At 41.5% G+C, this 12,946-nt stretch overlaps 1 pseudogene; it reads right to left on the bottom strand.

Annotated features, from left to right (window-relative positions):
• Positions 1-7,409: 7,409 nt before the first annotated feature.
• LOC100984476 (large ribosomal subunit protein mL45-like) lies at positions 7,410-11,491 on the bottom strand (annotated as a pseudogene).
• Positions 11,492-12,946: the final 1,455 nt, after the last annotated feature.

Raw genomic sequence — 12,946 nt, 5'->3', positions numbered from 1 at the left:
TTACTTGAATATTATTAGGGACAGAAATACAAAAGAATTAGTAAGTGGCCTTAGCAAAATTGCTGGATACAAAATCTTTTTAGAAAACGTAATTGCATTCCTAGATACTAGAAATATACAATTCAAAAATCAAATTTTAAAAATATCATTTCCAATAGCATTGAAAAACACCAAATACCTAAGAAAAATCTAACAAAAGAAGAACAGAGCATTACAGAGAAAACTAAAATCATTATTGAGTAAAATTAAAATCTAAATAGATACAAAGACGTACCTCCTTCATAGATTTGAACACTCAAGTTCATAAAGATGTCAGTTTCCCCCAACATAATCTATAGATTTGATGCAATTACAATCAAAATCTCAACTGTGTGTGTGCCTGTGTGTGTTTATAATTGCTTAGGGTCAAGAATAACTGACAATCTTAAGGAAAAAGACAAAGTAGGAAGACCACTTTTGCTGATATCAAAACTTATTTTAAAGCAATTGTGATAGAATTGTGGTGTTGGCAAAGGATAAGCAAATAGACTGATGGAACAAAATGAAGAGTTCAGAAACAGACTCATATATAAATGTTCTCTTAGTATGAATACACTTATTTATGTATTTCTATAAATAAGAATTACTATGAATACACAGTATATTTCTATAAACAAGAATTACAGTTGATTTTTAAGGCTCAATAGAAGAATTAAATAGGAGAATATACATTAAAATGAAAACTGATGAAAGGGAGATAAATATAAAGAAATTATGAAAAATGTGACTTGGAGAAAAAAAGGTGGAAAATAAAATAAAGAGGTTAAGTAAAAGAAATGATAGATGGCTGCGTGCGGTAGCTCATGCCTGTAAACTCAGCACTTTGGGAGGCCAAGGTGGGTGGATTGTCTGAGGTCAGGAGTTGAAGACCAGTCTGGCCAACATGGTAAAACCCTGTTTCTACTAAAAATACAAAAAAATTAGCCGAGCCTGGTGGTGTGCGCCTGTAATCCCAGCTACTCAGGAGGCTGAGGCAGGGGAATTGCTTGAACCAGGGAGGTGGAGGTTGCAGTGAGTCGAGATTGCGCCACTGCACTCTAGCCTGGGCGACAGAGTGAGATGCCATCTCAAAAAAAAAAAAAAGACATGATAGAATAAGTTTTACCATATATTAAAACAAACTCTTAGAAAAGAGAATAGAAACAATGAAGGAGAGGTGGTATTCAAAAAGATGATTGTGGCCGGGCACGGTGGCTCACGCCTGTAATCCCAGCACTTTGGGAAACCGAGGCGGGCAGATCACCTGAGGTCAGGAGTTCGAGCCCAGCCTGGCCAACATGGTGAAACCCCGTCTCTACAAAAATACAAAAATTAGCCAAGCATGGTGGTGGGCACCTGTAATTCCAGCTACTCGGGAGGCTGAGGCAGAATAATCGCTTAAACCTGGGAGGCAGAAGTTGCAGTGAGCCGAGATTGTGCCATTGCACTCCAGCCTAGGTGACAGAGTGAGACTCTGTCTCAAAAAAAAAAAAAAAAAAAAGATGATTGCTAGAATTTTTCAAAATTGATGATAAACATTGAAAAGATAAAAACTCTCATGCATAACATATAAAAAGAACTCCATACTGAGACATAGCTTAATAAATCTGAAGAACATTGAAGACAGCAAGATTATTGAAAAGTAACTAAGAATGGATCAGAGATGGACATGAGATTAGAAAAAAAAAAAGTAACTAAGAAAAAAAAGAATCTCTATATAGTAATAAGAATTGCACTGGAAGCTAGCTTCCCAACAGGAACAAATGAATATCGAAGACAGTAGAAAATATCTTAAATGTGAAGCTATCTTCACATTGAAACAATGAAGACCTTTGTTAGATAAGAAAAAACTGAGTGAGTTTATAGCAATAAAACTTCACTAGTGGAATTCCTAAAGTGTGTATTTCAAGAAACCAAATTTTGATGTCAAAGGATGACTTGAGATTCAAGGAGCAATTTCAGCAAAGAAAATGGTAAACGAGGGGAATTGTTGAACAAACATTTCCACTATAAAACAATACTAGAGGTGGGGTGTGGTGGCTCACGCCTGTAATCACAGCACTTTGGGAGGCTGAGGTGTGTGGGTCACCTGAGGTCAGGAGTTCAAGACCAGCTTGGCCAACATGGTGAAACCCCTTCTCTATTAAAAATACAAAAATTAGCCAGGTTTGGTGGTGCACGCCTGTAATCCCAACTACTCGGGAGGCTGAGGTAGGAGAATCACTTGAACCTGGGAGGCAGAGGTTGCAGTGAGCTGAGATCATGCCACTGCACTCCAGCCTGGATGAAAGAGCAAGACTCCATCTCAAAAAATAATAATAATAAAAATAAAAGTAAGTAGTGGTAAAACAGTGGACAACAAATAATAGCATATAAGCTGGAAGCTTGGTGATTAGAGTTAAGGCTTCCAGACACATTTGAATTGTTCAGGACCAGCCTGAAGATAATAACTCAACTTTAGCCTTTAAGTCAAAAATGCAAATTAAGCCAGCCACGGTGGCTCATGCTGGTAATCCCAGCACTTCAGGAGGCCAAGGTGGGAGGATCGCTTTGAGGCCAGGTGGGCAACATGGCAAGACCATATTTCATAAATAAATAAATAAATAAATAAAATCACAATGCAGAAAAGGTAAGAAAAACAAAAGGTGGAAAATATATGGTAGAAATAAATCTAAATGTGTAACAATATGTGGAAACAGATTAAGCCCTCCAGTTAAGGGGCATAATTTGTCAGAGTATATGTTATTAGGAAATACATCTAAAAATAAAACCAAGAAACCTTAGAAAGGTTGAAAGTAAAATGATGTAAACAGATATTATTGTAGATAAGAAGAAGACTAATCCAGCTTCTCTACTTCAACAATCATGAGTGAGTAGGAGCTCCAAGAAATTGTGTTCCAGGCTGGGTGTGGTGGCTCACACCTGTAATCCCAGCACTTTGGGAGGCTGAGGCAGGTGGATCATGAGGTCAAGAGATGGAGACCATCCTGGCCAACATGGTGAAACCCCGTCTCTACTAAAAATACAAAAATTAGCTGGGCGTGGTGGTGTGCACCTGTAGTCCCAGCTACTTGGGAGGCTGAGGCAGGAGAATTGCTTGAACCTGGGAGGTAGAGGTTGCAGTGAGCTGAGATCACACCATTGCACTCCAGCCTGGTGACAGAGTGAGACTCCATCTCAAAAAAAAAAAGGAATTCTGTTCCAAAACAGTAAGACTCCAGAAATGATGCACTTTGGTAGGAAATGCTGATCAATCTCTCAATCTTATAGGAGTTATTAGAGATCCCCAAAGACAACCCCCTAAAATTAACTAACCAAACAAAATAATTTAAAAAGCTAAATCCTGGGTGAGGGAGGAATAGGGGGCTTGGAAAATCTGGGCCCTGGGGCCTAGGGTGTCAGAAGCCAGCTCTATACATGTAGGTAGGTGAGGCCATGGTGGCAGGAGATCAGGGCCAGAATGGCAGAGAGCAGGAGGAGAGCCGTAGGAGAGTCCGGAAGTCAGACCTAACAAGCTGGCAGCAGGGATAGCACGGTGTCTACATCAGTCTGTTCAGGCTGCTATAACATAGTACCATTGATTGTGTAGCTTATAAACAACAGAAATTTATTTCTCACAGTTCTGAAACTGGAAGTCTGAGATCAGGGTGCCAGCATGGTCAGGTTCTGATGAGGACCCTCTTCTGGGTTGCTGATGGCCAACTTCTAGTTGTGCTCTTACATGGCAGAGAGGGATGAGAGCTCGCTGGGATTTCCTTTTACGAGGGCATTAATCCTATTCATGAGGGCTTCAAGCTCATGACCTAATCACCTCTCAAGGGCTCCAACTCTGAATATCATCAATTTGAGGGTTAGGATTCCAACATATGAATTTGGGAGAACACAAACATTCCATTCTTAATAATGCCCTTACTATCCCAGCGCTAAAATAGTATACTGATTTTTTGAAATAACAAGAAGGGTAGGGGTGTACCCAACCCCCTGCAGAAGCAAAGCCAACTCCAATCTGAAAAACGTTCCCAAAGCAGGCCTATAGCACTGTCATAAATGAAAATCAGGAATAAACTAAAAAACAAAGAACTCACAACATGTAAGAAAGAAAGCCGCTGTGAGGCAGTTTATAGAAACAAGACAATAGATTTAGATCCCCAACTATAAAGAGTTGGAAATGTCAGGTAGAGAATACAAAAAGGCTGTGTGTGAGATGGTTAAAGAAATAAAAGATGCAATCACAAAGATGAGCATAACATAGGAAAACATCAGAAATAAAGAGGTAAACTTAAAAAAAAAAGATGGAAATGGTAGACAGGAAAATTCCAATAATTGAAATTACAAACTCAGAGACTAATGCACAGCAAGTTAGATAGTATTCTTTTCCTAACTTTTAGTAGGATGCTTATTACATTAATTTTCATTTTTCTTAGTTTCTTTCTTTTTTTTTTTTTTTTTTTTTTTTTTTTGAGGAGTTTCACTCTTACTGCCCAGGCTGGAGTGCAGTGGTGCAATCTCAGCTCACTGCAACCTTCACCTCCCAGGTTCAAGCAATTCTCCTGAGTAGCTGGGATTACAGGCACCTGTCACCATGCCCAGCTAATTTTTTGTATTTTTAGTAGATACAGGGTTTCACTATGTTGTCCAGGCTGGTCTCAAACTCCTGACCTCAGGTGATTCGCCCACCTTGGCCTCCCAAAGTACTGGGATTACAGGTGTTCGCCACTGTGCCTGGCCAATTTTTCTTAGTTTCTAATACAAGCATTTGAAGATCTAAATTTTTTTTCTTTTTTTTTTTTTTTTTTTTTTGAGACAGAGTCTCGTACTGTCGCCCAGGCTGGAGTGCCGTAGTGCAATCTCAGCTCACTGCAACCTCCACCTCCCGGGCTCAAGCAATTCTCCTGCTTCAGCAGGAGAGCTTTAGCTGATTAGAGCTTTCGCTGCATCTCATGATAGTTTATATTTTTGCTAAAATTAAATTATAAATGATTTCTAATATTCAACAGTTTTGGAAATCAACATTTCTTTCAATTTAAAGATTTGTTTCTTGCACCATGAGATAATTAGAAGTGTGTTTTTAAGGTTCCAGGTGATTTTTTTAGTTATTTATTAATGATGTCTTACTGAAAACCTTTATTGACAAAGAACATAAAGTCTAGACCAGATTTTTGAAGTTTAGTTTTATATTATGGCATAGTGCCTAGTCAAGTTCATAAAGCTTTCTCTTTTTTTTTTTTTTTTTTTTTTGAGATGGAGTCTTGCTCTGTTGCCCAGGCTGGAGTGCAGTGGTGCCATCTCAGCTCACTGCAACCTCTGCTTCCCGAGTTCACGCCATTCTCCTGCCTCAGCCTCCCGAGTAGCTGGGACTACAGGTACCCGCCACCACACCCGGCTAATTTTTTGCATTTTTAGTACAGACGGGGTTTCACTGTGTAAGCCAGGATGGTCTCGATCTCCTGACCTCGTGATCCACCCACCTCGGCCTCCCAAAGTGCTGGGATTACAGGCTTAAGCCACTGTGCCTGGCCCTAGTTCATAAAGCTTTCTAATGTCCCTCAAGAGATGTTATATTCTCCAATCATTTCTATACGTGCCCATCAGATCAACCTTGTCAATAGGTTTTGTTCTAATTTTCTGTATTCTTAAAGATGTTTAACATTACTAATCATTAAGGAAATGCACATTGAAACCACACACTTCACACACATTAGGATGGCTATTACTGAAAACAAACAAAGAGGCCAGGGACAGTGGCTCATGCCTGTAATCCCAGCACTTTGGGAGGCCAAGGCAGGTGGATCTCCTGAGGTCAGGAGTTCGAGACCAGCCTGGCCAACATGGTGAAACCCCATCTCTACTAAAAATACAAAAAAAAGCTGGGCATGGTGGAGGTGCCTGTAATCTCAGCTACTCGGGAGGCTGAGGCAGGGGAATCATCTCTTGAACCTGGCAGACGGAGGTTGCAGTGAGCCGAGATCATGCCATTGCACTCCAGCCTGGGCGACAAGAGCAAAAATCCGTCTCAAAACAAACAAACAAACAAACAGAAAATAACAAGTGTTGATTAGGATGTGGAGAAATTGAAACCCTTAGGCACTGCTGGGAGGAATTTAAAATGGTGCAGCAGCTGTGGAAAACAGTCCAGTGGTTCCACAGAAAGTTAAATCAATGTGTGGATAAAGAAAATGTGGTAGATATATCTACCATGGAATACTACTCAGCCATAAAAAAGGAATGAAATAATGGCATTCGCAGCAAATTGGATGGAATTGGAGACTATTATTCTAAGTGAAGTAACTCAGAAATGGAAAACCAACCATTGTATGTTCTCACTCATAATTGAGAGCTAAGCTATGAAGACGCAAAGGCATAAGAATGATACAATGGACTTTGGGGACTTGGGGAAAAGGGTGGGCGGGGGTGAAGGATAAAACACTACACATTTGGGTACAGTCTACACTTCTTGGGTGATGGGTGCACCACAATCTCAGAAATCACCACTAAAGAACTTATTCATGTAACCAAACACCACCTGTTCCCCAAAATCCTATTGAAATACAAAATAAATTTTAAAAAACAAACAAGTTAAACTATGTAGAATTACCATAGAACTCAGAAATTCCACTTTGCGTATATACCCAAAATAATTGAAAATAGGAACTCAAGCAGATATTCGTATACCCAGGTTAATAGTAGTATTATTATTATTTTTTTTTTTTTTTTGAGACGAAGTCTCGCTCTTGTCCCCCAGGCTGGAGTGCAATGGGGCGATCTCGGCTCACTGCAACCTCCACCTCCTGGGTTCAAGCGATTCTCCTGCCTCAGACTCTGGAGTAGCTGAGATTACAGGCGCCTGCCACCACCCCCGACTAATTTTTGTATTTTTAGTAGAGATGGGGTTTCACCATGTTGGCCAGGCTGGTCTTGAACTCCTGACCTCTGGTGATCCGCCTGCCTCGGCCTCCCAAAGTGCTGGGATTACAGGTGTGAGCCACCGTGCCCAGCCAATAGCAGTATTATTTACAATAGCCAAAAGGTAGTTACAACCTAAATGTCCATCAACAAATGAATGGATAAACAAATGTGGTATATATATAAAATGGAATATAATTCAGCCTTACAAAGAAAGAAAATTTTGATACATACTACAACAGGGATGAAACTTAAAAGTGAAATAAGCCAGACACAAATGGACAAACATTGTATGATTCCACTTATATGGAAAACCTAGAATAGTCCAATTCATAGAGACAGGAAGTAGAATAGTGGTTATCAAGGGGGAAATGAGGAGTTACTGCTTAATGAGTACAGACTTCCAGTTTGGGATAATGAAAAAGTTCTGGAAATAGATGGTGGTGAAGGTTACCCAACAATGTGGATGTACTCAATGTATACTTAATTGTATACATTGTATACAATGTACTCTTAATTGTATACTTAAAAGTGATTAAATTGGGCCGGGTGTGGTAGCTCACACCTGTAATCCCAGCACTTTGGAAGGCTGAGGAGGGCGGATCACCTGAGGTCAGGAGTTCGAGACCAGCCTGGTCAAAATGGTGAAACCCCGTCTCTAATAAAAATACAAAAATTAGCTGGGTGTGGTGATGCACATCTATCATCCCAGCTACTTGGGAGGCTGAAGCAGGAGAATCGCTTGAACCCAGGAGGCAGAGGTTGCAGTGAGATGAGATGGTGCCACTGCACTCCAGCCTGGGCGACAGAGTGAGACTCCATCTCAAAAAAAAAAAAAAAAAAAAAGTTAAATTGTGAATTTTATGTTCTGTTCTGCCCACCCCCCTCGCCCCCACACACTCTGACAGTGTTTTATTTTAAACTCTGATCCCTGCCCTGTGATTACAAACAGAATACTGCTGGTTATCTCCCACAGCCCCTGCTGTGGGAAAAACTGGTATCCGACATTCTCTGAAACATACTGCCTTTCATCTAGACTCAGAAGCTAGATATACAATTTAAAAAAGAAGAGGATCCAAGGCCGTGTTATACCTGCCACCTGCCTGGGGCCAGCCATCAGCCATGGTTGTTGACGGTGAGACTGCTGAAAAGACCCGAGCAGGGCGGGAGAGAACAAAGGTATTTCTTTCTATAGCATGATGGAGATGGAAGACTTTAAAGCTTCCAGAAGCCTCATCACCCAGGCTTCACCCCAGAAGTTATTCTTGCCATCAGGCTAGCTGAGGCTTCTGGGCCTCTCCTTGTGCCTCTTCATATTCTTCCCCTGGTTTCAGCTGAGGGCCAGGGATCATAACCATCTTAAGGATGGTGCTTAGCGGGTGCCCATGGGGGAACAATCTTGCCATGCATTCTCCAGCTTCCATAGGGGTTTGTCAGGTGCTTTTCAAATACAACATACTCCAGGACATTCTTGGGTACATCTTCCTGTCCATACATCAACCGGCCAAACCAGTCACAGATGGCCAGAGTCTGCTGGGTGTGCATGCCTACGGTGACTAGATGTATATGTTGCCCTGGTTCATCAGACTTGAACAGCGAACTTGAACCACATGGTGGGGCTCTAAAGATTCCACGAAGCTCCAGCGGATGGTCTTATATTTGATGTCTCAGATCATGTCTGGAAAACAGTGCTCAGTTACCAAGGTATGCAGTCAGTCATGTGTGAGTTGTTTAGACAAAGGTGAACTTCAGTAAATATATCCTTAGCTTTTTCAGGAAAGTCCTTTGTTTCAAAATTGTCGCCACCCTCTTTTATCTTCTGGATTAAAAATTGTGATGCCACATTCTTCTTCATTTTTTCAGTTCTCTGTTTCAGTCCTTCCTTTGAAAGAGACGGCATGTGAGCATCACCCTCAGGAGGAACATAGGCATCAAAGATACCAGCTGTACAGGCCAGATGTATGGGATGATCCAGACGTTCTGGAGGAATAACCAGTCCTGCTTTCCAGGCGTGTTTCATAAACTCCTTTTCTGTTTTGTATTTAGGTTGATAAATAGGAGGTGTGAAACGTTTTTTAGTTCTTACTGGAACTATAGCTGCAGACTGACTCACCAGAACTGGCTGCGGAGATCACCAGCCCAAAACCCTTGATAAAAGAGACAACCCCTGAGATATGGGGGCTGCCATTTTGTTCACGCAAATGCTGCTAGGAAGGTTTTTGTTTGTTTGGTTTTGGTTTTGGTTTTGTTTTTTTTCGACGGAGTCTCGCTCTGTCGCCCAGGCTGCAGTGCAGTGGCACGATCTCGGCTCACTGCAATCTCCACCTCCCGGGTTTACGCCACTTTCCTGCCTCAGCCTCCCGAGTAGCTGGGACTAGAGGCGCCTGCCACCACGCCCAGCTAATTTTTTTTGACGGGGTTTCGCTATGTTGACCAGGCTGGCCTCAAACTCACGATCTCAGATAATCCACCCACCTTGGCGTCCAAAAGTGTTGGGATGACAGGCATGAGCCACCATGCCCGGCCAATGTTCTGTATATTTTATCACAATTTTTAAAAAGGAATGAAGGGCCAGGCATGGTGGTTCACACTTGTAATCCTAACACTTTGGGAGGCTGAGGCGGAAGGATCACTTGAGCCCAGGAGTTTGCAACTGGGCAACATAGGAAGAACCTGTTTCTAAAAAAAAAATAATAATAATTAGCTGGGTGTGGTGGCACATGCTCCTGGTCCCAGCTACTTGGGAGGCTGAGGTGGGAGGATCACTTGAGCCCAGGAGATGGAGGCTGCAATGAGCTGTGATCACGCCACTGCACTCCAGCCTGGGCTACAAAGTGAGACCCTGTCTCAAAAAAGAAAAAAAAAAAAAAAAAGGAAGAACTTATACATGCTACAATGCAGATGAACCTCTAAAACATGCTAAATGAAGGAAGCCAGACACAAAAGGTCACATATTACATGATTCCATTTATATGAAATATCCAGAATAGGCAAACCCATAAAGTCAGACAGCAGATTAGTGGTTTACCAGAGCCTGAGCAGAAGGGAAGATAGTGACTGCTAATGGGAATGAAATCTCCTTTGCGGGTAATTAAAATACTTTGGAACTAGATAGAGGTGGTGGTTGTACAACATTATGAATATACTAAATGCCACTGAATCATACACTTTAAAATGGTTAATTTTATATTATGTAAATTTTACCTCAAGTTAAAAAAAAAACTTACTTGATGCTACACATTAGTTGGGATTGAAAAAGAGAGATAAATAAATACTTGAGAATAAAGACAAACCATGGAGACTGTAACGACTAAAGAAATTGAATGACGGGCCGGGCGCAGTGGCTCAAGCCTGTAATTCCAGCACTTTGGAAGACCGAGGTGGGCAGATCACGAGGTCAGGAGATGGAGACCATCCTGGCTAACACGGTGAAACCCCGTCTCTACTAAAAATACAAAAAAATTAGCCAGCCGTGGTGGCATGCGCCTGTAATCCCAGCTACTCGGGAGGCTGAGGCAGGAGAATGGCGTGAACCCGGGAGGCGGAGCTTGCAGTGAGCCAGATTGCGCCACTGCACTCCAGCCTGGGCAACAGAGCCAGACTCCGTCTCAAAAAAAAAAAAAAAGAAAAGAAAAAAGAAAAAAAGAAAGAAAGAAATTGAATGACTATTTGAGAATCTTTCCACAAAGAATACACTAAACCCAAGTGGATTTACAAGTGAATTCTTCCAAATGTTCCAATACCCAAATGTGTAGTTGAGTGGAAATGTCAGAAAAAGTTTTAATGGCTGGAGAGCAGAGTGTGGGATGGGGTGGTGCTTGGTGAAAGGTGGGCTGGAGAAAATGGGCAAAAACCAGTCATGGTAAGAGTCTATCATGGGGTTTGAACTATCTTAAGGGGCCTTAGGAAGATTTTGATGGGTCTGAGCAGGAGAGTGAAATACTACCTTTGAACCTCTGCCTTATGTGGTGGGTTTGACTGTAAATAATGCTCTTAATAACCATTATGAGTATAACTTTTAAATTTTTAAAATTTATTTTAAAAATATCCTTGGCCGGGCGCAGTAGCTCACGCCTATAATCCCAGCACTTTGGGAGGCTGAGGCAGGCAGATCACCTGAGGTTGGGAGTTTGAGACCAGCCTGACCAACATGGAGAAACCCGTCTCTACTAAAAATACAAAATTAGCCGGGCGTGGTGGTGCATGCCTATAATCCCAGCTACTCGAGAGGCTGAGGCAGGAGAATCGCTTGAACCCGGGAGGCAGAGGTTACGGTGAGCCGAGATGGCGCCATTGCACTCCAGTCTGGGCAACAAGAGCGAAACTACGTCTCAAAAAACAAAACAAAAAAATCCTTGCACAACGGCCATGCTAATATTCTTGGCATCATTCTAATTTTACTGTATGTGCTGCTGAAGCAGATACTACATAACTTTTATAAGCTTTATTAACCAATGCCTTTTGTTTGCTCTTTTCATTTTTCCTTCTATTCTTTTATTTATGTATTTTTAAATATTCTTTCTAGAGATAGGGTCTTGCTTTATCACCCAGGCTGGAGTGCAGTGGTGTGTTCTCGGCTCACAGCAACGTCTGCCTCCCGGTTCAAGCAATTCTTGGCTCACTACAGCCTTAAACTTTTAGGTTCAAGTGATCTTACCACCTTAGCCTCCCAAGTAGGTGGGACTGCAGGCACGCACCACCATGCCTGGCGAGTTTTTTGTATATTTTGTAGAGAGGGGGCTTCCACCATGTTGCCCAGGCTGGTCTCAAACTCCTGGGCTCAAACAATCCACCCACCTTGACCTCCCAAAGTGCTGGGATTATAGGCATGAGCCATCACACCTGGCCTCTCCCATTCCTTTAAATGCAATCTAAGACATAATGAACAGAAGTTTTAAAAATGAGTTTTAGTTTATTAAGATTAATTCATCCTTTTAAACTGTTGACATGCTTATTAATTCTGTCCTAACCATGATGTTATTGTATTATTTTTTTTTGAGACAGAGTCTTGCTCTGTTGTCCAGGCTGGAGTGCAGTGGTGCAATATTGGCTCACTGCAACCTCTGCCTCCCAAGGTTCAAGCTCCTGCCTCAGCCTTCTGAGCAGCTGGGACTACAGGCACATGCCACCACCCCTGGCTAATTTTTGTATTTTTAGCAGAGACAGGATTTTACCATGTTAGTCTTGAACTCCTGACCTCAAGTGATCCACCTGCCTTGGTCTCCCAAAGTGCTGTGATTACAGGCATAAGCCACTGCACCCGGCCTTTAACCATGATTTTTAAACATAACTTGTTTTTTGTCTCTTTTTTCTCACTTTTTATTTCTGTATTTTTAATATTTATTTATTTATTTAGAGACAGGGTCTCACTTTGTAACCCAGGCTGGCATGATCATAGCTCACTGCAGCCTTGAACTCCCAGGCCGATGTGATCCTCCTGCCTCAGTCTCTGGAGTAGCTAGGATCACAGGCACAGACTGTCACAGCTGGCTAATTTTTTTTTCTTTTTTTAATTTTTAATAGAGATGAGGGCTCACTATATTGCCCAGGCTAGTCTCAAACTCCTGAGCTCAAATGATCGTCCTGCCTTGGCCTCCCAAAGTGTTGGGATTACATGTGTGAGCCACCACGCCTGGCCTCTAACTTTTTGTTTTGGAAAATTATAAATATGCTCAGTTAGAAGGAATGGTGTAATGAAATCTCATGTATACAACATCCAGCTTCAACAAATTTCAAGTAATGGACAATCTCTTTCATCTATACTGTCACCTACTTCTTTACTGTCATTATTTTGAAATAAAACCTGGACATTGTATCAGTTTATTTGTAAATATTTTATTATTAAACATAATCATGTTCCATTATAAAATGAGATTACCAAACTTCAATTCTCAGGTGTCCATTATACATGTTTGTATATCATGCTCATTGAAGATATTCCAAAATTATCTTTAAAAATAAAATGTGGGCTCGGCACAGTAACACACTTTTAATACCAGCACTTTGGGAGGCCTAGGTGGGAGGA

The sequence above is a fragment of the Pan paniscus genome, chromosome 12, assembly GCF_029289425.2.
Source record: "Pan paniscus chromosome 12, NHGRI_mPanPan1-v2.0_pri, whole genome shotgun sequence".
NCBI lineage: Eukaryota > Metazoa > Chordata > Mammalia > Primates > Hominidae > Pan > Pan paniscus.
The sequence above is the reverse complement of the archived record's forward strand: the minus strand, read 5'-3'. Positions and strand labels throughout refer to the sequence as shown.